A 23,661-nucleotide genomic window follows, 5' to 3' on the forward strand; every position below is an offset into this window, starting at 1 on the left:
CGGGTCACGAGGCCGGGCTCTCGCCACCGCCCCTAGGGGCCCCAGGTCTCCGGGTGACGTCACCTGCTCCTCTCCCCTAGCCCCCCCGCCACGGGGGCCCCCGGGCACACAAGCGCCCGCCCACCCCCACCCCCACTGCGGTGTCCAAAGGTCTGTGGCGGCCAGTCCCAGTGCCTTTGGCTCTCACCACAGCGGTTCCTGGTCCGGGCTCCTGCCCCTCCCGCACGTGCCACGGAGGTGCCAGCAGGGCGAGGGGTCTGCCCCCCGGCATGCCCACCAGAGGGCCAGGGAGTGGTTTGCGGTGCGCCAGGCAGCTCTGCATTATGGCCAGGGTCAGGGAGCCGGGTTCTGGGGTCTGTTCACCTGCTCTTGTCCTCCCCCTCCCCGTCCAGGACTGGTCCTCTGGCTGGAGAGGCCAGGCGAGGCCAGGGGCACCTGGTGCCGGTGCCATCCGTGCAGGAGATGCCCCAGGCACTCACGCAGCTCACGCACACCACCCCAAGGAGGGTCTACCATCTCCCTGCTGTCCGTCCCACTGCTGGGACCTGCAGCCCTCCAGCCAAAGCGCTTCGCTGCCCAGGTGCTAGTGGACAGGTTTACCGGGGCCTTTCCGGTTTTACGTGCTGCAAATCTAGTGACTTGGGAAACCACTTCCAGGGCTTGGAGCCCAATCCCTTGGGCCTGCCCTTCCTTGGCAGCCGTGCGCCATGGGTTCTATTGTATCTGTTTGATCCCAGGGCAGCAGCCAAATGAAGAAGGGAGTGACTGCCCCTCAGGCAGTGGGCCCAGATGTTCTGTGGGTCCTGCCTGCTCTGCCAGCCGCATGCTCAACTCCTGTTCACACAGCTTCAGCTCCTTTCCAAACACACAGAGGGGCTTGTGGTTGGTTTTCAGGCCAGGTTCACCCATCCAGCCAAGTCTGGGAGGCCACCTTGCAGTGAGTGGGGCACAAAACTGTCCAGACTTCCTGTACCACCCTGAGTTGGTCAGTGTTCTGCTTGTCAGCCTGGCACTTGTCAGGGACCAAGAAGAAATGGCCCCAGGGGCTTTTCCCTGGTCAGACAGAATTCCTAAAATATCTTTACAGGAGTTATTTCATTTACTCCTCACCAGAACTCTGAGACAGGTATTAACATTATCCTGATTTGCCTCATGAGGCTCAGAGAGATTAAGAGACATTTTCAAGGTCACACACCGTATTGAAGGTAAAATTGAGACTGGATTCTAAATTGGTGCCCATCAATCTTTGAGTAGAGTTGGGATTATTTCTCCCCTGGTTGCTTTGTGCCTGTTAGAATTTATTTCTCTCATTTTTGTCCATTCACAGTCCCTTGCTTTGTCACTCCAAGGGCTCAACCAGTTTCAAACTGAACCTTCGTCTGCCCAACTTGCAGGGGTGGAAACAGAGGTTCAGAGAAGGGACACTACTGGCCCAAGGTCACACAGTGAGTAAATGACAAAGCTTGAGATGTCAAGGGGAGATGCCAAGTATTAGTGCCAAGGCGGAGGGGCGTGTCTGGAATGTCTCCAGAAAGAAGCCTGTGAAGTTCCCAGACAGATGCAGTGATCTGTGGATGTTCTGGGCATTGGGAAAAAAGGATTTGGAAACACTGGTATCAAGATGATAATGTGAATATGTCCAATTTGAAAAGTTTTAGAACTCCTTTATATTGGAGTTAACCTTTGCCCTTGAAACCAGTGGAAATGTCTTAATTACTTTTGCTTCCCCATCTCCTTGCATGGTAGATAACACAGCAGCACCAAAGTTGGGGAACTGATGGATAAACATTATTACTTGTAAAGTGAAAGATATAATAGAGCATGAAGGAAGCAACCTCCACTGGGGTGACCTTGCCCAGCTTAGACCAGTAGTGACTATCAGGCTCACAAAAGGGGGCAGATTTATGGGCCCCACCTCTGCAATCTGATCTGCTGAGTCTGAAACAGACCTGGGAATTTTTAAAAGAGCTTCTGGCAATTAAATACTTTATAAAATACATTCTGCAATATTTAACATACACAAAACTTACTTAAAAAGTACATCCAGTACTCCTGAAGGTAGTAATTGGATGAAGACATAAAACACTGCCAGTGAGGTAAGCACCTGCAGATTCCTTCCCTGTTGTCTCCCACTCTTGTCCTCCACGTGCATTTTTTTGTGCTTTTTCTGCAAATGACTATATCCCTAAACAATTGTTTTTGTCTCTTTTACACTTGGTAGAAATGATATCATACTATTCATATTCATCACTGTATTAACGAATTATTGTTTGTGAGTATCACCATTTTGATATAAGCAAATTTTATTCCTCAATTTTCACTTCTGTATAGTATTCCATTATGTGTGTGTACCAAAATTTATCAGTTTTCCTATTGACAGATATTTGTTTCCCATTTTTACTCTCAGAAACAATGCTGCTTTAAATATTCTTGGAGAGTTCCTCTACGTTATGTACCTAGCCATGGCATTGCTGAATCAAAGACTATCTTTAATATTCAGAGACATTGCCAAATTTTCTTCTGGGTTGCTGTACAAATTTATGTTTCCATCAAGCTCTATATCATCACTAACATTTCATTTTGTGTGACTTAAATGTTGTTAATCCTGAGGAATGTCAATTGTTGTTATGCTTTTATGTAGAATTTCTATGATTATAAATTAGATTTAATACGTTGGTTGGGGGGGCATTTTTTATTCCTCTTGAAATTCCTATTTTTTCTCAATTCTCAATTGAGGTGCTTCTCTTTATTCTTTCATAGGAGTTATTTATTTACTTTGGACATTTCTTCCCGTTAAGTTACTATTCCTGCACAACCAGTTACCCAAAACATACTGGCTTAAAACAACCATTTCATTCTGCTCACAATTTTGTAAGTCAGAAATTGAGAGAAGGTTTAGCTGGGCAGTTCACTCATGGGATCTCTCATGTGGTTGCAGTGAGAGATGAGTTTGAGAATCGAATAATCTAAAGACTCAACAAGGCTGGGCACCCAAGATGGTTCATTCATATGGCTGGCATTGAGTCACACTTTTGGTACTTGCAGCCCAAAGCATGCTAATTCTTATAAAAGCTCAGATAACAATAGCTCCTCTGAATTGTTATTATTGGATCAATTAAATTTTTTATTTGGACTTTAAGAAATTTCTCTGGGAAAATACACAGATGGACAGAAATTACTCCTCCAAATTTAAGACTGTTAGGGGTTGAATTATGTCTCCCCCCACCTCAATTCGTATGGTGAAGTCCTAATCCTTGGGACCTCAGAATGTGACCTTATTTGAAAATAGCGTCATTGTAGGTGTACATAGTTAATATGAAATCATGCTGGAGTAGTGTGAGCCCCTAATCCAATGTGACAAATGTCCTTATAACAAGGAAATTTGAACACAGAAACATGAAGATGCTCAGGGAGAACACAATGTGAAGATGAAGGCAGAGATTGGGGTGATGCTTCCACAAACAAATGCATGCCAAAGATTGGCAGTAAAGCCCCAGAAGCTATGAGAAAGGTCCCTGAGCAGATTCTCCCTCACCAGTCCCAGAAGGAGCCAATATTGACAATACTTTGATGGTCTTCTGGCCTCCAGAAATGTGAGACATTCCATTTCTATTGCTTTAGAAATTTAGGTACTAAATTGTTTTAGTACCTAGTGTGGTACCTTGGTACAGTAACCCTAGAAAACTAATAAAAAGATTAAACTGCAAATCTTCTAATGGTAAAATGCTGAAAGGTTTCTGAAATGGAATCTGGAATAGATGGCATAACTATTTAATAATAACAAGGATACATGACAGCCAGAAGAGAGCAAAGGAATGACTTATAAGATTAAAAAAAAAAAAATCTGGAAGTAAAGAGACAAGAACAACTCCCCTCAGTGGCAAAAGCCTGTGCACCACTGCATCCCTCCCCGAGAGCCTATATCCCACCGCTGTTGCCACCATCCCCAAGAGAAAGGCTGAAGGGGATGCTAAAGGAGATAAATCCAACATGAAGGACAAACCACAGAAAAGATCCGAGAGGTTGTCTGCTAAACCTGCTTCTCCAAAGCCAGAGCCCAAGCCTAAAGAGGCCCCTGCAAAGAAGTGAGTGAAAGTACCCATAGGGAAAAGGGTAAATGCTGGTGCTGGCAAGGAGGGGAATAACTCTGCAGAAAATGGAGATGACAAAACAGACCAGGCACAGAAAGCTGAAGGCCCTGGAGATGCCATGTGAAGTGTCTGCATTTTTGATAACTGTGTACTTCTGGTGACTGAAGAGTTTGAAATACTATTTTTTATCGAGTTTTATAAAAATTCAGAATTTTGTTTTACTTTTTTAAAGCTATGTTGTTACTACACAGAGCACTTCATTGTTTTTTGGGAGGAAAGGGGCATAGGTCACTAATAGGATGTCTATGAAGCTGGATTGATGTGGGGAAAACACCTTTCCCTTCTAGGTTTCAGAGACTTCCTATTGGTTCCCAAGAGGAGGGATTCCCTGACTTTGACACACATGGCCACCTTGGCACAAAAGCCTTGGTATGGAAAAACAAATTGTTTTTATGTCCTCTTCTCCCTTTCCACCTTTCATCATAGACTTAACTCGCTTAAACCCAGACACCTGTTGGGACCTGAACCCAAATAATTGGTTACCAGTGTGTCAGGCAATCTGGACTTTCCAGTGATGCCACTGAGATAGTGCCCCTCAAAAGAGCAGTGGTTCTGTTTCTAGATTGTGGATCATCAGATAAATTCTGCCATTTTCATTTCACTTCCTGAAAGTCAGGGTCAACTCATAAAAGGCTGTTAAACAACATGCTAAATGGGAAATGTCAACCTTCACTCTAAACTTTCCCTGTTCAGAGCATCAGATGACGTCTTCATTGGGTTTTATAGTGGCTTTCTGATTTTTGGTAGTCCATTGAAGTAGGGAATTTGAAATGTTTTATGCTGTGCATGATTGTCTGCCCATGTCCTGCCTGAAATACCACGATTGTTTCTGGAAAGTATCTTTAATAAAGCTGGATACAGTTTGGCTTGGGGAAAAAAAAAAGAAGAATATTTCTTTTACAGGCTAAATTTAAGTAACAATTGGTCACTATCTGTTCCCTTTTCATTTGCCTCATTGTGCTCTAAATAAGAACTTTTACATTTTTCCTGACCAACAGAAGGCCAGGGCGCCACAGGAACAAGCCGTCCTTGATCGTAGGATGATGTAAAGTTACAATTACCAGTTCTTTTTAATCATAAAATTCCCACACAAACAGATAGTGATTATGGGTCAAAGTTTTATTTAACTCATTAGTGACGGAGGAGCAGAATGAAGAGTTGGTTTGAAAATATTTGAAGGACTTATAGTTTTGGGGGAAAGAAATGATGAGGTAAATTGCTAAGTTAAATTCAAAACTGATTTATGCCTTATGAGACAATAGGGCCATGGCACTTTGGTGTTATCTTTTCTCCCATTCAGGAAAAAAAACACACCTTTGTTACTTTACAGAATTATAAAACATTTGGACTAAAATGAATTTTTAGTCAGTCAAAGTTAAATTTCTGGGAACAATCAAGTGAGTCCAGAATTAGAAAATTATCCCAATATTAAAAAGTCAGAGTCATCATTTTGCAGCATTTTAAATTTAAAAGCCTTAGAGCTGTTTTAGGTTACCAGCAACACTGAACAGAAGGTAGAGAGTTCCCATGTACCTCCTCTACATTCCCAACACACAACCCCTGCCACTACTGACATCCTGCACCAGAGTGGTACATTTGTTACAACTGATGAAAATACACGGACATAGCATTGTCACTCAAAGTCCATAGTTTAATTAGGATTCTGTATTAGTCTGTTCTCACACTTCTATGAAGAAATACCCGAGACTGGAGAAGTTATAAAGAAAGGAAGTTTAATTGACTCACAGTTTTGTATGGCTGGGGAGGCCTCAGGAAAGTTACAATCATGGTGGAAGGGGAAGCAAACACATCCTCCTTCATACAGTGGCAGGAGAGAGAATGAGAGCCAAGTGAAGGGGGAAGCCCCTTACAAAACCATCAGATCTCATGAGAACTTACTATCACAAGAACAGTATGGGGGAAACTGCCCCCATGATTCAGTTATTGCCACCTAGTCCCACCCTTGACATGTGGGGATTATTACAATTCAATATGAGATGCGAGTGAGGACACAGAGCCAAACCATATTATTCCACCCCTAGTACCCCAAATGTCATGTCCTCACATTTCAAAACACAATCATGCCCTTCCAACAGTCCCCCAAAGTCTTAACTCATTCCAGCATTAACCCAAAAGTCCAAGTTCAAAGTCTCATCTGAGACAAGGCAAGTCTCTTTCACCTATGAGCCTATAAAATCAAAAGCAATTTAGTTACTTCCTAGATACAATGGGGATATAGGCATTAGGAAAACACACCTGCTCAAAATGGGAGAAACTGGCCAAAACAAAGGGTCTACAGGCCCCACGCAAGTCCAAAAATCTAATAGGGCAGTCATTAAACCTTAAAGTTCCAATATGATCTCCTTTACCTCCATGTCTCACATCCAGGTCACACTGATGCAAGAAGTGGGCTCCCATGGCCTTGGGCAGCTCTGCCCCTGTGACTTTGCAGGGTACAGCCCCCTTCCCAGCTGCTTTCACAGGCTGGTGTTGAGTATCTGTGGCTTTTCCTGGTGCCATGGTGCAAGCTGTCATTGGATCTACCATTCTGGGGTCTGGAGGATGGTGGCCCTCTTCTCACAGCTCCACTAGGCTGTGCCCCAGTGGGAACTCTGTGTTGGGTTTCCTGCCCAACCCCACATTTCCTTTCCACACTGCCTGAGCAGAGATTCTCCATGAGGGCCCCACCCCTGCAGAAAACTTCTTCCTGGACATCCAGGAGTTTCCATAACATCTCCTGAAATCTAGGTGAAGTGTCGCAAACCTCAGTTATTGACTTCTCTCACCCGCAGGTGCAACACCATGTGTAAGCCTTCAAGGCTTGAGGCTTGCACCCTCTGAAGCAATGGCCTGAGCTCTACATTGGCCCCTTTTAGCCATGGCTGTGACGCAGGGCACCAAATCCTGAGACTGCACAAAACAGCAATGGTTCCCTGGGCCTGGCCCACAAAACCATTTTTTTCCTTCTAGGCCTCTGGGCCTGTGATGGGAGAGGCTGCCATGAAGACCTCTGACATTTCCTGGAGACATTGAGGAGGAGCACATAACCTGTAATATTCCAGTGCTGGTAACTGGAGCCTGGAATGGAATGGTGCCTTAAGTGGAAGTACTGTTGAAAATTATAAACAATCACAAGGAGAAATAAGTGGAAGATAAGAGTGAGCAATGGAACTTTCTTGCTTCTAAGTAGGAAGAAAGTGGGCAATTTCATGGAAGAGAAACATGGCAGAAGAGGACATGGCTTTATTTATTAGATATTTGGGCCCTCTTGAAAATCACAAACTAGAAATGTTGTATAATACTCATGTGCCATTGCATTTCATACAATTTGTAGGGTTACCTTTTTATATGGTAAGCTTTTGGATATTGGAGCCCCCTTGGTTTTTGTCCTGGGGGAAGGTGAGCTTTTCCTCATTTGTGGCTGACACATTTACTTGACTTGGCCAGTCGGGGTCACCATAATGCCACTGTAGACTGCATGATAACAGGAGGGTCTCCATTAATGAGGTTGAATTTGACACTTCTGGGGAAGACACAGGAGACACAGACATGGTGTAGGCTTCAGAGTGTTGCCTTTAGGATGGCAAAGTAGGATTGGTCTGTGGAGGCAAAATGTCAGAGGCTGCCCCCTTGAAATCAATAGAGTTAGGCTTCGATTATGACCAGCTAGGTTATCTTCATATTGGCCATCAGTTTATATAGGTAATCGCTATATTGGAAACCCCAGTCAACTCATGGAGACATGAAGTTCTGTCCATGCCACATGGTATTGTCATGAGTCCCAGCCCTATGCAATGATCTTATGTATGTGTGCATGTGGGCAGGGTGGGCAGGGTGGTGGTGATGTGTTAGCAGCTGGTACCTGACTTTTTGTTTTTGGTTCTCTGGTGTAGTACTTTTGGAAATTTCAGAAATACCAGGTTTCTTATCAGTCACTGGGGAAGGCCTTCCATTTCTCACTTTATAGATGTCAGGTGTCAAAGAGTACAAATTCATGGACCCAGTATAGTTTTCTCACCAAATGACCTTTGGGAGCTTAGCATCTCCATTCTAAACCTTCCTGTCTTTCACTTTGTTTTTTTTTTTTTTTTTTTTTTTTTGAGACATGGTTTTGCTGTGTTGCCCAGGCTGGAGTACAGTGGTGTGATCATGGCTTACTGTAGCCTTGTCCTCCTGAGCTCAGGCAATCCTCCCACCTCAGCCTCCTGAGTAGCTAGGACTATAGGTGTGTGCCACCAGCCCAGCTAATTTTTTTGTATTTTTTATAGAGATGGGGTTTCACCATCTTGCCCAGGCTCGTCTCAAATTCTGGGCTCAAGCAATCTAACTACCTTGGCCTCCCAAAGTGCTGGGATTACAGGTATGAGCCATCATGCCTGGCCCTGTCTTTCACGTCTAATATCAACAGTGGTTGTTAGCAACTAAGGGGGCTGGAGAAAGAAACACACCCAGGGAGTTTAGTCATCCCAGCATACAACCTCTTGATTGCACCAGCACCATTTTCAGTATACAAGGTTTCCTTGCTCCTATAAAGGAATGATTCACAAAACCTAAACTCCATACTTCAGTGCTAGCTTAAAATTACCAATTTATGCCTAGTGTTCCATTATTGGAACTCTAAGCATGTGGGAGTTATTTATATCCTACTGCTCAAGGTCATCACCAAGGTCTGATTGTAAAAATTCAAAAAATTGCAACCTCAGGCATAAATGGGTTAAATCAATATCCCTTAAAGAAAATGAAAATATCTTTCGTAACCAATAGTCCATAACAGGAATCTAAAGCATCCTTCCCCTAATAGTTTACAATAATTATATGTAAAACTTCAGTCCCAGTGACGTGAGGGTGGGGCTAAGGGGTGATTGGAAGCATAAGGAGCATTTTCCTGGGTGACTAAATGGTGGTTCAGGAATTCACCAGGGTGTGGGTGTGGGTGGCCTTTGCCAAAACTACAATATTTCCTGAAATGCAGGGTTTGGAAATGTGAGGAATCTAGTTGACCTCCAAAAGGCTATACTTTCAGCATGTTTGTTTATAGTAACTTTGCAAGTTATGTGCCAGGATTCCATGGTTGTATACGCTTGGGTCCACGAAGTCACTAGGGAACCAGCCAGAGAGCTTCTGGTTCCTGGGTGGAATAAAGAGCTGAAATATTAAATGCACCAGCACTATTAGCTGCCAGTCCTCTGCAGTGGCAGCTTCAGTGCCTTATCCCTGCATGGGATCCAATGTCAAATCACGGAGTCTCTTCTAGGTGGACAGCAAGCCAATGCTCAGATCAGAGAGTCTTTTGGGAGCAGCATCTTTGTTAAACCCTAACAACAGACTAGGGTCAGATCTACTTATGTAAACCTGTAAAATACTAGAAGCTGGTTTCAAAATTAAGTAATGGGAATTCTTGAAATTCTTAAACTGCATTGCCCAAAATAAGAAAAAGTTCAATAGGAGGGCTGATGACAGTTAACTAAATTACAGATCTGAAAGTTAAAGATCGAGGAACTCTCCCAGAAAATGCCAAAAGACAAAGAAGTGGAAACGAACATGAGGAAAAGAGCACTAACAGAATTTCCCAAAAGAGATTACAGAGGAAAAAGGAAGCCACTTTTTCCCCTTCCCATGAGGGGGCCCCGGGGACAGCACCCTTCCTCCACACAGTCCCAGACACACACTGCTTTAGTGGACTACACATGCTCGTTTCTACTTCCTTGTCTTCCTTCTGTGTTCTCCAGCAGGTAAAAACGTATTGCAGAACGTTGTAACTTGGCTGAACCCACTTAAACTCTGATTGGGACATCAGGACGGGCTGCGATCTGACGACAGTTGGACTATATATGTTCCATGCACACATACTCTTAGCATAAATCTGGGAAGCCCTTTCTGTTTCTTAGCATTCTCTGGGGAGAGCGGTTCCTGAACCATCCAGGCTTGGGGGCTGCAAAAGGAACAGCAGCATGCCCAACACTCTGAGCCCTCCTCCCCATACCCCGACTCCACCAACTGCAAATCTAGGCACTAAGCTATCTTGAGGGCCATCCACTGCTGGTGGGAGATCCTAGCATGGGCACATGCCTTGGGGTCTAGGCCCAGGCCACTGTGAGCCTGACAGGTTAAACCTCCCCTCTGCTGCCACCTGTGAGATCACCACCACACCTGAGATGCCACCTTGGTCTGCTTTTGAAGGTGTTTGAAACACTAAAGAGTGTCTCATATGATAGGCAGGTAATTTTCATTAAATGTTTGGAAGTGTTTGGCTGATAGGGCCAATGTTTGAAGGTTTGTGGGAAGTTGATGTGGGCAAATCTCCAAATAGGGGCTCAGCCCAGGAGGGTTCTTGGCTTCATGCATGAACAAATTCAAAAGAAAGCCAACAGAGTAAAGTAAAAGAAAAACAAGTTTATCAGAGCAACAAAGTACAGGAAAATGGTTGCTCCATAGACAGAGCAGGGCTACCCCATAAGCACAGTAGCCCTCGTGGATTGCTGGCTAGTTATATTTATAGCTACTCCTTAATTATGTTCTACATAAGGCATAAGTGATTCATGAATTTTCTAGAAAAGGGGTGGAACCAAGAGTTCCTCCCCTTTTAAACCATATAAGGTAACTTCCAGGCATTGTCATGGCATTTGTAAACTGCCATGGCACTGGTGGGAGTGTCTTTTAGCATGCAAATGTATGATAATTAGCCTGTAATGAGCAGTGGGGGCAACCAGAGGTCCCTTTCATCCCCACTTTGGTTTTATCTGTTATGACCGGTTTCTTTACTATAACATATTTTGACCAGATCTTGTTTTTATCAGTGGGGTCATGACCAGTGCTCAGAAAACAAGTCCTGCTGATCTCCTACCTCAAAATTACTTTGTTAAATGCATAGAATATGCATTCAGATGAATCTTGGCCATTTGTCTTTTATTGTTATTGTTATTAATTGGCTGCTTTCACATTTATGAGATTAATGATAAACAAAAATTAAACAAAGGACAAATAGCAACAAATACTTCTCTGCCTGCCTTCTCCTCCTCCCCTGAGCTATACACATAGCCCCAGGTGGCCTTCAGGGTGATCTAGGATGTCTGGGTCCCCAGCCAGTCTCTGCCTCCATTTATCCAGCATCTTGCCATACACAGCCACCCCACCTCCCCTGGATTTCTCTTGCACTACTGTGAAGGCAGATGCACTCCAACTCTAAGATTCAGCTAGAGTGCCATTAATTAAGAGTTTCTTAATATTGTTCCTGGGATCATGGACCTCTGGCTGAGCTTTCCCCCTAGAGTGCTCCCTAAAAGGTGAGGGCCATGTAAACTGTATTCTCTGTTGCCCCTCTTTTGCCTAGCTCACAAACCACTCACAGGGGGAGTAAACATTGATCCAGGCACTCAGCTTCCTCCTCATGTTCTCTTTCCATTCCTCAGTAACAGAAATACCCCCGAATATCAAAATCTCCATGCTTCCATCCACAGGCTCTGGGAGGAAGGAGCTGGGGGAACTACGTGTATGCAGCTAACACCTGAAGAATTCGATTAGGTCCTGTATGAGTTTCCTGTGGATGCTTTAACAAATTATTACACACTGTGTGGCTTAAAACAACAGAATTTTATTCTCTCACAGTTCTGGAGGTTGGAAGTCTAAAATCAGTATCACTGGGCTGAAACAAGATGTCATCAGGGCCCCACTTTCTCTGGAGGCTCCAGGGGAGGATCCATTCCTAGCTCTTTCAATATCTAGTGACTGCCTGTATTCCTTGGTCTTAAGGCCAGCATTTTCAAACCTGTCTGTCTTCCCTCATCATATCACCTCCTCCTGTATGTGGGTGTGTGTGCAGACAATCTGCCTTTACCTCCTTATAAGGACAAGTGTGATTGGATTTAGAGCCCACCGAGATAATCCAGGATAATCTCCCCATCTCAAGATCTTTAGCTTAATCACATTGTAAAGACCCTTTTCCCAAATAAGGTAATACATACAGATTCCAGGAATTTGGACCTGCTATCCTTGGGGGGCCATTATTCAACCTACCACAGGTCCCAATTTGTGCCCTGGCTCTGGTCCAACCCATGATGCACACCCCCACCCCTAGGGTAGCAGTGGATCCTACCAGTTTACAGAGTCCTCTCCACAGCCTCCCTTCCCCTGATCGCTTCCTTTGGAAAGTTCCTGCAGATACTTATCTAAGAAACTTTCACAATAAAACACAGTCAGTCTTGGCTTTCTGGTTGAAAAATTCTTTTTGACCCTTATATGTCTCCCCAACCTAAGAACTGATAGTTCCTGGCTCCAGCCTGGATGAAAAGGTTGAATTTTACAGCTGTCTGTTGCTAACAGCCCTCTATAGGAATAGGCTCAGATTTTTCAAATGCCTCATAGTGGCACACTTGAAAGACAAACAAGCTTCTCTCTTATTAATACAGATCATATCACATAAGTTCACTGTTATAGCATGACATTCTTGATACAAGTTATACAGGGGTGAGAACAGAGAGGAAAAGAGAACATGAAGGAAATACAGAGACCACCCTGCCATCTTCACCTCTTTGTGTAATATTGTGTCTAATTAGATAGATTGACACCAAACTTATCAAAGTACTCACTGGCCAGGTGTGGTGGCTCATGCTGGTAATCTCAGCAATTTGGGAGCCTTAGATAGGAGGATGGCTTGAGCCCAGGAGTTCAAGACCAGCCTGGGCAAAATGGAAAGATCCCATCTCTACAAGAAATGAAAAATTAGCTGGATGTGGTGGCATGTGCCTGTGCCCCCAGTTACTTGGGAAATTGAAGTGGGAGGATCACTTGCGCCTGGGAGTTTGAGGCTGCAGTAAGCTGTGACCACATCACTGCACTCCAGCCTGGGCAACAGAGTGAGACCCTGTCTCAAAAAAGTAATATATTTTTTTAAACCACTTACTGCTGAGAAGGACAGTGAGGTTTAGGAAGTGATCAAAGAGAATTTTTTATTTTTACTTGATTTAATTTTGTAAACATTGAATGAATGTTTTGTTTGTCCAACTGAAAAAACAAGATAAATATGGATGAACTAACACAGAATGATTTCCATGAGTTACCATTTGAGACAAAAAAACAAGACACTAGACAGCACTTACAGGACAATCTCATTTAAGTAAAATAAAACCAAATTATATGAATATATTTACATGTATGAGTGTTAAAGGAATAGGCAGAGTTCTGGAAGGATGCTGACTGAGGAATTCACAGTGTTCACCTCTGGGGAACGAAAGGGATGGGGTGGAAATGTGACTTTCAGTATTTCTTCTATATATCTCCCTGTTGTTTGAATTCTTTACCATGAAAATATAGTCAGGAAGTATAATGGCTCGTTTTGTGTCAACTTGGCTAGGCTACAGTTCCCAGTTGCTTGGTCAAAGTATCTAGATGTGGCTGTGATGCTATTTTTTAAGGTATTATTAACATTTAAATCAACAGACTTTGAGTAAAGCAGATTGTCCTCTTCCACAATGTGGATGGGTCTCATCTGGTCAGTTGGAGGCCTTAAGAGAAAAGACCGAGGTCCCTTGAAGAGAAAGGAATTCTGTGTTCAGACAGCCTTTGGACTCAAGCTGCAACATTAACTCTTCCCTGGGTCTCAAGCCTGCTGCCCTACCCTACAGATTTCAGACTTGCCAGCCCCCAACTCACAATCATGTGAGCCAGTTCCTTAATCTCTCTCTCTCTCTCTCTCTCTCTCTCTGCCTCAACAGGAGATACATCTATCTCTCCTATTGATTCTGTTTCTCTGGACAGCCCTAACTGATACCAAGATGAGAACATAGAAAAGGAGTCATTTTTCCATTCAGGACTCTGCTTCAAAGACATGCTCTTGAGCTGAAGAGTCCTGGCTCGAAATTCTGCCTTTACTGCCCCTATCTGTGTCCTTGACCAATTAAGTTGAACTTGATGAATGTCTGCTTATTTCTCTGTATTAACGAGAGGAGTCACAGGAAAGGCCATTTGCATTACTGATGCACATTGAGCATAACCACAGTTCAGCAAGTACCATTTATTGTTGTTAATAATGTTTATTTTTCATTTTATGCTAAGAAAACTATCGAAAACAATTTAAGGGTTTTGAGCAGGGAAGTGATATAATCTTACCTGTTTTTTAAAAAAGAATTCTGACTGCTATATGGGGAATGCCTAGGTGGGAGGCAAGAGTGGATGAAAGGAGAGCAATGAAGGAGGTCGTTGCACTAACACAGAGGAGTGATTTGGACTAGGATGGTGGTGGAAGAGATAAAGAGAAGTAGAAATGTTTGAGAACATTTAAGGAGTAACAATTTTATTGATTTGACTTCTGCTTATGGGTATAAAAGAGTAGCTTTTGGCAGACAAATGCTCCTATAGAGAACAAGAAGAAAAGTCCGATGAAACATGACAAAAGGATCAGTTTAAAGGCACTGGAGACCTATTAAAATGAATATTGAGGGGCCAACATGCAGGAAAGAAGAGAACCATGAAAGGATGAGGTGGTGCTGCAGACACTTCCAGGTGCAGGGAAGGAGGCTGAGAATTGAGGCTTTACTTAGATGGCCACAGCTGGGGGTCAAACACCCAGTAGAGATTTCCACAGTCTCACAGGGCTGGAGAGACAAACTTGGTGACCTAAGGAGCTGAGATTCCAATGAGAAGTGAGAGATGGAAGACAGTGTCTGTCACACTGCTGGCTTGCCACGCAAGACCAATATTGAATTATGAAGTTGTATGTAGTAAGAAGCTATGGAGCCAAGAAGAAAGCCTTTTGAAAATAGGGCAAGCAAAATAAATAAAAGTATTCATATAATAAAGGAAGAAGTACAACTGTCTTTGTTTGCAGGTAACATTTTCTGTGTGGGAAATCTGATAGAATCTACCCAAAAGATCTATTAGAACTAGTAAGGGAGTTTAGAGTTTGGCAACGTTTTAGGATACAGGGAAGGAGAGATTACAGAGGGGAATGAGGAACTTTCTGGGAGTGATGAATACACTCACTAATCTTGACTGTGGTGATGAGTTCACAGGTGTATGCTTATACCAACATTGATCAGATTTTACACTTTAAATACATGTGTGTGAATTATGTCTGAGTAAAGCTCTTTAAACAAAAAGAAACTAGGAGGGAAAGAAGAGGGCTGATAGGTTGGAAGAAACAGAGGAGTCAACATCTGAAGGCCCCAAAGAGGTTGAAAAAGGATCACAGTAGGGAGTCTGTGGTCAGAAAGTAGCATACTTGAGTCACTGATTCTCAAGATGGGACAATTTTAGGAGATGACAAAGCCTAGGGTGTGACTGACTGGGAGCAGGTAGCTTAGGTAGAGGAAGCTTCAAGGCCCACTGCATATTCTGTCTCTGTTGCCTGAGCATGGTTCCACCCCTACCTCTACTCTTTGCTTGGCTAAATCCTACTTATCCTCCATGTCCCAGCATTCATGTCCCTTCATCAAGGATGCTTCCTCTGGCACCCGCACCCTCTTCTGAGGTCACTCTTTAACACATTCTTATAGCACTCTTGTACTGCTTGCCTTCCTTAGCACTTAACCCAGTGATCACATATGCATTTGTGCAATTCTTTCAGCACTTCGAAGCTCTGCGACAGCAGGAACCCTAGACCATTGTGTCCCTAGCATCTGCCACAAGACACAGCAGGGCATAGTTGCTGGGTATTGCATGTATAACAGGATGGTAAATGAAATGTGGCCTATTTTCACAGAACTTTAGCCCAAATCTGAGGACAGGAGGTGCTAAGTCCCTGTACGATCTACATTCTCAATGGAAACATCACACATTGTTTGTTATATAAATGAACTAAAGATGGCCTCTGTGTATTGGCCCCTATGTTGTTTATTTCTTCACTGTAGACTGAGACCTGTTACCTGAAAAGCTCACTGGTGCCCAACTCGTATTTTTACACGTCTGATTATTATGATTATTATTTGAGATGAAGTCTCACTATGTTGCCCAAGCTGGAGTGCAGTGGCACGGTCTTGGCTCACTTCAACCTCCACCTCCTGGGCTCAAGCGATTCTACTGCCTCAGTCTCCCAAGTAGCTGGGATTACAGGCACACACCACCGTGACCAGCTAATTTTTTGTATTTTAGTAGAGATGGGGTTTCACCATGTTGCCCGGGGTGGTCTCAAACTCCCAAGCTCAGGCAATCCGCATGCCTCAGCCTCCCAGAATGCTGGGATTACAGGCATGAGCCACCACACCCAGCCTGATTATTTTTAAAACATCCGAAATAAGCAGCTTTTTAGCCATTTAAAGCCTGCCTGCTTTGCATATGCAGAGACTCTCCAACGTGGTACTGACTGACCTCACCCAGACACATAAGCTCCCTCTTTGTTCCTTCTCTGCCCTGTGAGTCCCTATGCCTTCCTTCCCTTCCAGGTGGTGGCCTCTTAGCCCATCCATAAACCTCTGGATAGTCCTGTGCTGTGAGGACTTTCCCTCTTATGCAACCCTGTCCCAGTGCCACCCAATAAAGCTTGTTGTGTTACTGTCCCTTGTGGTCATATCTTTTTCTTTGATCAGCCCTCAAATTCCTTCAACAAACTCCCTGAATTTATTAAATGATGGCAAAGCCCATTCAGCAAACACCATCCCATCAAGGCTACTGAAGAGATTAAACATGTCAGAGGTTATTTTTAAACGAAATTTGTAGGAGCAAAGAGTGCTTTGGCTTTTCTCCTACCCTCCCCAGGAGGGAGGATAAGGAGGTGCTATCTCTAAAACCAAATCAAATGCATCAGTTCAGGTCCTCCAGGAAGTCAAGATGGAGTTAGAAGTGCAAAAAAAAATTATCACAGAAGATAAAGGGGAGATGACACAGAAAGAGGCAGGAAGAACCTTCAGACCACAGGGCAGGTCTAACACAAGTGGAAAGAGAGGGAGAAGGAAGGATTGGAAGGAAGAGTCTCAGACAGCGGTGCAGCTTTCAAAAAGTCATGGCCAGCCCAACGGGGAGCTCTGATGCAAAGATGGCCCATAGAGAAGCCCCACACTGAGCAAAAATGATCCTAGTACTCTGCTGTACTAAGCCTCTGATAGGGAGCTGCCTGGAACTAGCATGGTCTCACCTCAAATGCTGCCTTGGAACCTGAAGACATTCTACCTGGATGCTGTTGACTAACTGCACTCCTTATAACAGGCCCTCTCTTAAAGTGACATCCAAGCAGTACACTTCCATAGCTGCCACAGGCCATCCTTTGTGCCACACAGATCCACTACTCCATAGTTGCTTGGGAAGCAGTTCCTTCTTGGCTCCTATGGGCCACTCTTTCTGAAGGCAAACTTAGAAGATAGAAGTTGGGGGCCGAGCGTGGTGGCTCAAGCCTGTAATCCCAGCACTTTGGGAGGCCGAGGCAGGCGGATCACGAGGTCAGAAGATCGAGACCATCCTGGCTAACAGGTGAAATCCCGTCTCCACTAAAAATACAAAAAAAAAAAAAAAATAGCTGGGTGTGGTGGCGGGCCTGCAGTCCCAGCTACTTGGGAGGCTGAGGCAGGAGAATGGTGTGAACCCGACAGGCAGAGCTTCCAGTGAGCAGAGATCGCACCACTGCACTCCAGCCTGGGTGACAGAGCGAGACTCTGTCTCAAAAAAAAAAAGAAGAACAAGAAGAAGAAGAGAAAAGTTGGCAGGACAAAGTACAAGCCCCATCAGTGCAGTTGGTCCTGCAACTGCAACAGGTGTTCATGATTACCCTCTTCCACTATCCATTCTAAGATTCCCTCACCCTCAACTATAACCTTTGCAGTTTTGACAGCTTCTTTCATCCCTGAGTGGTCTGAGTCCCTTGTATCCATACCCTTCTTAGACCACTCACACTGTACTTAATCACTTACAGCCAATGAGGCAAGGGAGTACCAAAAGTCACTAGAGAAGATATCTGAGTCCCGAGCATATTCCTCTCTGCTTCTATTATATAATAACAGCAGTCTTGCCTCTTCCTTGATAATTATCTATTACTCCCACCACCATGATTATTCTTCCTGCTTGCTGGTGTCTGTAATCAAGGAACCCTAAAATGCCAGGCAGCAGTGGTGGCTATAAGTACAACTGGAACCCAGGCTGTATTTCCTGATAAGAGTGCCAAGAACCAGAACCTCTACCCTGCAGAGCCTAGAATTGAGGAGACGGGAAGCACAGTGTTGGCCCCTGAGTAGGTCATTGGGAAAGATGGAAAGTGAGGCCACTTTGGCCTCCACCCTATGGCTTCCAGACCCATGTATTCTTCCTACTGGGGACACAGTGCCACATGGACATCTCTGAGTCAGTGCATATACTGCATCCTGCAGGATGGCGCCTCATCGTTGTAGGGTGTTGCCTCTAAGCATGTGCTTCAGCTACACCTCCAGAAGGCCATTCCAACACTCTATCAAGCTAGCAGCTTCTGGGTGGCAGTGTGATACCAGACTATCCTATGCTCATGGGCTCACACACATACCTCCTTCATTCTGAAGTGTGTCCCTTGGTAGGATACCCTCTTGTGTGGGATTCCAGGTCTGCAGGTCATGCACTCTGAAAGCCCCTGGATAGTGATGTTGGCTGAAATTCTGCCAGGAGGAAAGGAAAACCCATACTCAGAATAGGTTTCTGTCCTTGTAAGAAAGAACGGATGTCTCTTCTAAGAGATAACGGACCCAACATGGAGAAATGGTGCCATATTGGGGTCTCAACATTGGTCTCTTTCGCTGGAAGACTGGACCTTCAGAGCCAGTAGCAGCAATAAAGGCCTTGTTAAGTAGGATTCCATGCTTCTGGGCCTGCGAGCAGTCTCCATCTCTCACACTGTGGCCCATTTGTTTATGTGCCCATTGTGTCAGTTCTGGACTGGCTGATGGTGAAGTGTGGCTAATGTCCAACTTGCTGCATCATTTTGTGCACTTGACTGTTCAGCTCCTCTTCCACTGTTGATGCTTTCTGGTGGGTACTCGTATGTGATGTAAACTTTTCCTTCATGCTCACTCCCATATGTTTATCCATATGTCTCTACCCTAGCCCTCCTTGTCTCCAGTTTTCCAGTCCTTTCCTTTTTAGTCCTTTGGCTAGCCCATTGGCCACTGCTCAGAAATCTGTGCATATTCCCACCGTGGGCCACTTCTCCCACACAAAGTGGATGACAAGGTGCACACCTTAAAGTTCCACCCACCAGGAAGATCTTCCCTCCCCACTGTCTTTCAGGGCCGTCCCTAGGTGGGTGTGGCTGGAATATAGCTGCTGTCCATTGGCCAGAGACTGAGCCAAGCCATTCATAAGCAATATTCAGGCCTTTTCCTCCTCCTTCATCTAGCCACGTGAGATCACACAGCCATAGGTGTGAGCTAAGGGAGGGGCACTGATATAACTGTGATGGGTCACGCAAGTGTCTTGGCTGCTGCTTCCGTAGCTCACTCACACTTCTGTTCCTGACTAGATGAACTATTTCCATCGTGCAATGGATTGCTGGAGGGTCATCTGACTTTCGCCCGATGGTCTGACAGACCCAGCTTGTAAGGGGAAATTTCAGCTTACAAGTGACACACAGTCACTTGGTGTCCCACGGTCAAGCATTGTCTCTGCCAGGGCCCAGAAGCACACCAGAAGCTGTTTTCTAAAAAGGTGTATGATTCTCTGATGCGGGTGGCATGGCCCTGCTCCAGAACCCTAGGGGCCTGTGTGGCGATCCTCCCATGGGGACTGGTCTTAAACCCTACCCTGCCTCCTTTCTTACCACTGACACCTCTGACACTGCAGGGTCTGTCAGATGAGATGGTTCAAGAGTTGCTTGCACTGCAGCCGGGACCTGCTGCAGATCACTTTCCTGCTCCCTGCCTCTCTTAAATCTCCCAGCCTTCTGTGTCCTCCAGTGTGTCTACCTCAGAAGTTATCTTATGGGTGGAATGTTTTCTCCCCCAAACCCAAAGAGGTCTACCAGGTGTACTACTTTCTTTATGATGGAGGATTCAAGAGGCAGTAATTTGTCTTTTCCTTTGGAGGGGACATCCTGGCATGCCTCCGACCACTGGACCCCTAAAAACTTCACTGATGTAGCAGATCTCTGAATCCCCATAGGGGTTATTGTCCACCCTCTGGAGTGCACGTGTCTTACCAAGGCCTCCCAGTGTGTAGGCTGCCTCTTACTTGTCCTGTCCAATCAGAATGATGATGTCAGTGTAACAGATCCATGTTTCATTCTATGCACTGTCTAGATGACCCACATCTCTTTGGACTATATTATGATAGAGGATAGTGTAACACAGGGCAGAAGAGTTAACATGGTCTTGAGACAAATTGTAAACCAAGATTTTTGTTTGTCTACGTGATCGTGAAATGCTTCTGTCAGTCCATTTTCCATTGCTTATAATCGAACACCTGAAACTGGGTAATTAATTAGAAAGAAATAAAACAGGTCTTACAGTTATGGAGGCTGAGAAGTCCAAGGTAAAGGGGCAGCATCTGGTGAGGGCCTTCTTGATGGTGGGGACTCTCTGAAGAGTCCTGAGGTGCCACAACACATCACATGGTGATACGGCTGCTTTTGCTCAGGTCTCTCTCTCTTCTTCTTCCTATAAAGCCACTAGTATCACTCCCATGATAACCCATTAATCCATTAACCCATTAATCAATGATTGGATTAATCTACTCATGAGGGCAAGGCCCTCATGACCCAATCACGGCTTAAAGCCACACCTCTCAATACTGTCACACTGGGATTAAATTTCAACATAGTGAGGCAGAAATTTAAAAATAAATATGTATTCATTCACTCAAAAAAAAGTAGCAGGCAAGGCAAGGGTTAAAAAGAAAAAAACAAGTTTTTGCTCTGCCTAGCAAGCTCACTTCAAGGACAGTTATAAGATAATGCTATTTAAGAAGCCAAGGCCAAAGGAATGGGCTCCAGACACCCCTCCCCTCCAAAACAAGGTTAAAGGAAAAAAAAAAAGAGAGAGACACAAATTCCTTTACTGTTATTCCTTTCCCTGGCTTCTTAAGCATAACTATGTTTTATAAATATCTGTATTTAGCCAGTTCTTATTTTTCTTTCAATGCAGCTATAAGGCCACTGGCTATGCAAGGCCACAAGTTAAGCTATGCTGTAAATTATATAACCTATCATATAATTAGCTACTTTTATTTTACTTCTGTAAATCCACTTATAAAAACCCCGCTCTGTCTTTGTTTAATGCTCAGCTTCTTGAATACAAATCCACTAAGCTGGTGTGTACCTAAAATAAACAATCCTCCTGTTCTCCATATTGGTCTCTCCGGTCCTCAATTTCACCCAACAATAGGTTTAGGAGGGGACAACCATTCAAACCACAGCAGCTTCTTATCCTCTTTCCTTGATTGGTTGAAATGGAAAGGAATGCCTTCATCAAACCTATGGCCACATACTATGCACCTAAGGCTTTATAAATCTATTTGAGCAATGATACTGTGTCTGGTACAGAGCGTCTGCAACTGGGATTACTACTTGATGAAGCATGAGGTAGTGTACACTCATTCTCCAGAATTCATCCAATTTCCACAGGGGACAGAACTGGTGGATTAAATGGAGATATGATGGGGACCACCATACCTGTTAATACATCTTAGAGGTCTTTAAAGTGGCTCTAATCTCCATTATGCCTCCTGCAAAATTGTTTTTAAGGTCACCTTCAGAGGCAGATAGATCCCCACTCAAAAATCAGCTAAGATGTTAAGACTGATGACACCACATACACGCCAAGAGGACAAGAAAAGTTTCACTACATATATAATTGAGAGTTTTCAGGAGAGGGAAGCAGTCATCTCCAGCAATTCCAAAATGGCTTCTGGAAGCAAAGGAAGGAGAACGGCCTAGGTTTTCACTGAAGTTAGAAGTGGGGGGCCAAGATGAGAATTCCCACATGGAGACAGGAACTTGCATGGTTTGAATTTCCTTCATGCAGCAAAGAAGGGGGCATGCAGGTTTTTTACCAGCTTGCTCAGAGGTAGGTTACAATGGGAAAAGGAAAGGTCAGTTTCTAGGGAGAATAAAAGCTGAGGCAGGTGCTTCTCCAAGCACTGCTGCTGCTCTGGGAAAGGGAGGCTCTTAGTTACTTGAAAGTTAAACCTTAAAGTGGCCTGTGCTCTACCTGGCCTTCAGTCAGGAAGAGGTTATGCTAGAAGGAATATAAAGTACAGCCAAAAGAGAACCACTGTGAAAAGAGAGATGACATTGGGCTTTCTCAGGTGCTTGGAACCCATGCCAGCACAGAAATTGCTTGACTTAGTATAAGCAGACCAGGAAGATACTGTGGACATAGACCAGACTGGGCAACAGAGCAAGACTGTGTCAAAAAAAAAAAAAAAATGACAACAAGAAAGTCACGACTGTGCTGTCACTCCCTGTGCAATAATTGAGCTTTCGTTGAATGATACTGAGGGCCTGTCCAGGCAGGAGTAAGAATGTTAGATGTACAAATATACTGAGTGTTTGGGGTGCCATTACAAGCATCAAGGAGGCAGGAGATGGTATACCATACCTGACAGTTTAGGAGACATTTTGAGTATCAAAATGCATCAGCTCCCCCTCAATCCTTCACCTTTGGACTCACTGCCAGAGCGACACAGCCAGCAGGTTTGCTAACTGTTGACAGAAGGAGAACATCACAAACTGGAAGCGGTAGACTGTAATGAAAGCAGCACAGGTCCCAGAATTAAGAAGTCTGGTTCTGCAATTTTGTAACCAGAGCAATTCCCACCAATCTCTTGTCCTTGGTTTCTACCTTTAAACAAAGAGAGGCTTCATGATCTCTGGGGCTAGGGAAAGTAAGGCTCCACTGCCCTGCAGGATGTCAGGATGACGCCACCCCCATGGCGCTCCCTCATCAAACTTCTAGGGAACAAAGTCCCTCCTCACTGAGCCCCACAGACCAGCCACAGTCAGCCCGAGGGCCCAGCGTGGTTGGAGGGTCCGGCTGCCTTCCCTGTCTGCACGTCCACACCCCCTTCCCGGCGACAGCCCTGACGACCCGTGTCTGGTGTCCCAGAGGCCATGGCCACCAGGGCTCCTTGCGAAACAAGCTCAGACCGCAGGGGCCCCGTTCAGCCCCCGCGGGACCGCGCTCCCTTCTGCCGGCGACGGTCCACGTGCGGTCACCCCAAGGCCACTCTGACCGCGGCAGCAGACCTTGAGCATGGGAAGGGGCCGCCCGCTCCTTGGGCCCATTCGTGATCCTCGGGCGCCTTCTGGCGGCCGGCGCAGGCGTGGCCTCAGGAGAATCTCTACGGAGGCCGAACTCGCCCTGAAGGGCCGTTTCGCTTTGTGGACGGTCGCATTTTCCCAGCGGGCACTGCGACTGACTGTGACTTTGGTTCCGGGTATGGTGGTGCACGCCTGTGGTCCCAGCTACTCGGGAGGCTGAGGCGGGAGAATCGCTTGAGCCCAGAAGGTCTATGTTGCAGTGAGCTATGATAGCGCCACTACACTCCACCCTGGGCAACAGAGCGAGACCGTTTCTCAAAAAGAATAAAATGACAACCAGAAACATACGACCGTGCTGTCGAGGCTGCAGGA

The 23,661-nt window shown here is 45.0% G+C and overlaps 1 long non-coding RNA gene across 5 annotated transcripts; it reads right to left on the reverse strand.

Annotated features, from left to right (window-relative positions):
- Positions 1-1,681: 1,681 nt before the first annotated feature.
- Positions 1,682-23,362, reverse strand: LOC105470189 (uncharacterized). 5 transcript variants are annotated; one of them, XR_980343.2, is made up of 5 exons: positions 23,275-23,362; positions 22,628-22,772; positions 20,537-20,686; positions 18,586-18,694; positions 1,682-7,674 (listed from the first exon to the last, which is right to left on the reverse strand). It is a non-coding gene; the product is annotated as an uncharacterized lncRNA (long non-coding RNA). The 5 variants fall into 5 exon arrangements; XR_980341.2 differs by lacking the exon at positions 1,682-7,674 and adding an exon at positions 8,223-13,674; XR_980345.2 differs by lacking the exon at positions 1,682-7,674 and adding an exon at positions 8,223-17,563.
- Positions 23,363-23,661: the final 299 nt, after the last annotated feature.

The sequence above is a fragment of the Macaca nemestrina genome, chromosome X (genome assembly GCF_043159975.1).
Source record: "Macaca nemestrina isolate mMacNem1 chromosome X, mMacNem.hap1, whole genome shotgun sequence".
Classification (NCBI taxonomy): Eukaryota; Metazoa; Chordata; class Mammalia; order Primates; family Cercopithecidae; genus Macaca; species Macaca nemestrina.